This window comes from Echinops telfairi, unplaced genomic scaffold, assembly GCF_000313985.2.
Source record: "Echinops telfairi isolate 266 unplaced genomic scaffold, ASM31398v2 ScPeMD7_7400;HRSCAF=8409, whole genome shotgun sequence".
Taxonomy (NCBI): Eukaryota; Metazoa; Chordata; class Mammalia; order Afrosoricida; family Tenrecidae; genus Echinops; species Echinops telfairi.
In genome coordinates this window covers 5,475,370-5,480,084 of record NW_022111300.1, presented here as the reverse complement: position 1 = coordinate 5,480,084, position 4,715 = coordinate 5,475,370, and the positions used below count along the sequence as shown (strand labels likewise).

Genomic DNA, 4,715 nt, shown 5'->3' with positions numbered 1-4,715 from the left:
CAGCAGCCTTCCTCTTGTTCCTTATTCTTACTAATGCCATAATTTCAAAATATATCAAGGTCTCTCAGATCTAAAAGTTGTTACACAGAGGTTCAGCACATTGTGGAATTTCTCCAGACCATTGAAGGTTGTATATTTTAATCTCTGTGATTTTCCCAATTAGCTATTTATAGCCTGCTCACTACCAAAACCAAATAAGTACCTTGTTTTTCTTGGATTTATGATCTTAAATAATTTATCTTTTAATTGTGATAACAAGAGCTTTCTTGCAAACCCCAAACAGAACGATTCATGAGAAGAAAACTGTCAAGACAGGAGGCAAGGAGATGAGCATCTTAAATATTTGAGGCAAAGCTTGAGAAGGCATTGATGCAAATACATCAGAATAAGACGAGCCCATACAGAAGTATGACCATTCTAACTGTGCTTCAACTCAGTTAATAGGTATGCATAAAGAAGACACAAGAAAGGATTGCCCAGGAAAAACAAACTTCTCAGAGTACTATTAAAAGATTTTCAATCTGAAGATCACATTAGCAAAAGTCTGAAGAATTGAGTTCTTCTCATTAGACTTTATCCCACAAGAAAGTGTTCTTCAATTTACTAGATGATATTCATAAAATTCCTATTAGAGAAATAGAGGAGAGTAATTAATAAAACATAATGAAGCAGATAGTTGTCCAACTCATGAACACAACCAGGGAACAGTTCTGAGATATGGAAGAATTGAAATGTTACAATTGGAACTGAAAGATGCGGAAATCAAGAAGCTGAAAATAGGCTCACACAATGGGAGGCAAGCATAAGCGGCAGGAAAAGCAGTGATCGAAAATGATTCGAGGAGGAAAATGAAAGGTAAAGGTTGGTGAGTCACAAGTGATCAAGAAAGAGTTAACTGTGCAGACTGACTTCCCTTCATTCTTCTCTAGAACAGGAAAGATCTAAAGTGATAATGGTTCAAGCAGAATTAGCCAAATACCAGGGTGACAAAATGGGAAAAGAAACACTGAATCCGATCTGTGGGGTTCACTACAGTAGCCTTTGAGGTAAAAATAAAAGTTAAAAATAATCAGTTTTGCAAAAATGCTTCACAACTGCTAAAATGAAAAAAAAAAAAGGTGACCTCCCATATCAATCTATAATTTTATGTTCCTTTAACTTAAAATAAAAAGAAGAAAAGCAGAATTCCAGCAGAACTCAATGATTATTGTTTATGCCAGTCATACATAGGAATCAAATCAACTACATGTCTGAAAAACGATCATGGAGAAGCTCAATATAATCAGTCAGAATAAGGCCAAGGGAAGACTTTGGAACAGATTACTAATTGCTCACATGCAAGTTCAAGCCAAAATAAAGAAAATGAAAAGTAGTCCACAACAGTCAAAGTAGTCTTGAGTCTATCCCACCTAAATTTAGAGACCATTTGAAGAATAGATTTGATTCATTGGACTCTAATGACCAAGGACAAAAAGTATTATGAGATCAAATCCAGGACATTATACATGAAGAAAGCAAACATTTATTAAAAACGCAGGCAACCATCTATGTGAGGTGTCAGTTAAGTCCACAGAGAAGAAAGCACACCAGCCTGTGTGATCCAAGGATTTTAATAATAAAATACAAGACGAGAGGAAAGAACTGTATTAGAGCTTAAATTTTGAGTATTCGGTTTGCAGAAGGCTATGAATGACAGTGAAAGCCCAACATTCACTTGCAGGTTCCCCATGAGGACTAAGCTTCTGGAAAACCCCTTTGACCATTGACCAGGGATGTGAATAGCTTCGCTAATCAGACAGAGTGCATTGAAGGTAGATTACCACAGCTATAATTAGGTTAACATTTAACACCAGGTCATTTGTTCTCCATTTAAAATTTGTTCTAGTTTTTATTACTTTTTGGTTGAAGTTTGCCTGAGGTTTATTTTGTTATTGTTAGGGTTTTTTTTGCTTGTTTTGCTTGTTTGTTTGTTTTTCTCTATATTAAACCCAGGATAGGTAGATCTATAGAGACAATAGCTATATTAATAATTTTGTAGGGTTATGGCAGGGGATATTGGAGAGAAGAGGGAAGCTAATGGGCATACGAATGAATGAAATATTCTAAAATTGACTGTAATGATGATTGCACAACTCTTTTAAATATTTTTAAAGCCTAAATTGTATGATTTTAAATTACATGTCAATAAAACTTAAACATTTTAAAACTATGAACTTTAGTTAACAATAATGTTTTGGCAATGGTTTATCAATTGAACTAAATGCATGAAACTAATATATGTTGTTAATAGTAAACACTGTGTTGGGGAGACAAAGGACATATGAGGACAGAGAGGCTCCACATTGCATCCAAACATTTCCAGATACAAACATGTAAGGTGAACTTTTCAGAAGTCAGCTTCATGGAATACCTATTGGGACAGAGACATTGACCTTGAATGAAAGAAGCTGAGAAGAAGACAGGCTAGGCCTGGATAGGAAAGTGCAGTAAGGCAGGAGAACATTTTAGTGGCAAGGATGCTGCAGAGGAGCAAGTTAAGGGAGATGAAGCAATGCGCTGGTGGAGAGCCCTAGTCCTTGGTGTGAAGGGCCAGTGTGGAGTGGGGTGGTGATTGGAGATGCAGGTCTCTGGATGCCCCTTTGACACGTGGAGTTTGGGCACAAACTGGATAACGGACTGTGATTTCCTAAGGGTGTACCTTGTCTACACCAGTGAACAGAAAAGTCTTTTTTTTTAAACTCTTGTTTTTCCTATCATCTTTTCCCATGGCAGTCTCTCCCATTCCCTAATCAACTGAGTCGCTAGGGACAACTACCCACTGTCCTACCACTTGAGCAGTAACTGTGTTTGGTGGAGCTCCCTCCTGCAACCAGTGGCCACCCCCCACACTGACTCCAAGTAGACCAAGCTCCATGCCTGTGGCACCTGTGTGATTGACAGGTCATGCTCTGAGGGCACGGAACTCTTTTTTTTTTTTTACCTGAGGCTCCAGTCTTACAGGTGCACACACATGCACACTGTACACCAGTCTGCTGCCCCACCTGCAGGAAGGCATTCTTGTGGATCCTGCAAAACACAGTGTTGCAGAAACACAAACTTGTTCTTTTCTCCTTGCTTTTTTCCTTTCTTTTCCCTTTTTCTTCTCTTACTGGTTGCTTTTTTACCAATTTTTAGTTACTCCCTGTTTTCTTGTCTTCTCGTTTCTTTATTCTGCCCCATCTGACGAGAGAAGGACATTGTTACCCACAGTCAACCATCCATAACACATCTGTCATCAACCTCTCTGCCCAGTGGGAAACGGACACGACTCACTCCTGTAACTCTGAGTCAGTGAAAGATGGCGGACAAAACTTGCTCGTTCTGCCTGTAGCTGTTCTTCATGACCATCAAGCAGAGACCTAAACTTACATTCTCTTCAATCATTCCACCTACTTGAGACTAGAAGGGAATGGGCCAGTGCTGCCTGTTCATGCCCCAGCACGTCTCTCTCTCCTGCCTAGATAAATCAAAACAAAACAGCAAAATTATTATTGTTGTTATTAGGGGTCATCAAGCTGGTTCCCACTCATGGTGAGCCTATATACAACAGAGTGAAATACAACTTAGTCCTGCACTAGCCTCACAATTAGTGTTGTGTTTGGACTCATTATTGTAGCAATTGTGTCAATCCACCCCGTTGAGAGTCTTCCTCACTTTTTGCTGATCCTCTCGTCAGTGAGGCATAATGCCCTGTCTGTGGACTAATTTTCCTGATAACATGTCCAGAGCAAGTGAGATGAAGTATCATCATCCTTGTTTCTAGGGAGCATTTTGGTTGGTCCACGACAGGTTTGTTTGTTCATTTTGCAGTCCATGGTACGTTCAGCATTCTTTGCCACCATCAGAATTGAAATGCATCCATGCTTTCTTGGCCTTCCTTAGTCATTGTTCAACTTTCACATGCATAGAAGGTGTTTAAAATACCATGGCTTGCACAAGGTATACACCTTCGTCCTCAAAGTAATGTTTGTGCTCTGTAACACTTTAAAGAGGGCTTGTGCAACTGATTTACCTAGTGAAATACATTGTTTGATTTCTTGGGGTATGATAAACAAACAAATACAACAAAATTGATAAACCACTGCCACATTTAACAAAAAGAAAGAAAGAAAGAAGATGTAAATAATATGGATAAGAAATGAAACGGTCAACATCTCAACAGAACTAACTGATTTAATAGAATATTATGTGGAATTATACTCCAACACATTAGAAAAACTAGAACAAGTAAGTGCATTTCTAGAGTTACATGGCCTACTTAAACTAACATAAACTGAGGTAGAAAATTTGAACATAACACAAGAAGAAGTTGACCAATTCATGAAAAACTTCTAAAACAACAAAAATCCTGGTTCAGATGGCTAGTAAATATTCAGAGAAGAGTGGACACCAATTCTTCTCAAACTATTCTAGAATATATGGGGGAAAAAAGGAATACTCCAAATTGAATCTACAAAGCAAGAATAACCTTGATACCAATGCCAGGCTGGCTTTGAACCTCACTGCTATTGGGTCAATTCTGACTCTTAGAGACCCTATATAGAACAGAGTAGCCTGTTCCTTAGGGTGTTTTATGGGAGCAGACAGATTGCTCCCATGGAGTGGCCAGGGGATTTGAACTATTTACCTTGTGGTAAGTAACCCAGTGATTAATCCAAAGTGCCACACAAACACAC

The 4,715-nt window shown here is 38.5% G+C and overlaps 1 pseudogene; it reads left to right on the top strand.

Annotated features, from left to right (window-relative positions):
• Positions 1-220: 220 nt before the first annotated feature.
• LOC101650645 lies at positions 221-1,038 on the top strand (annotated as a pseudogene).
• The last annotated feature ends 3,677 nt before the right edge of the window (positions 1,039-4,715 follow it).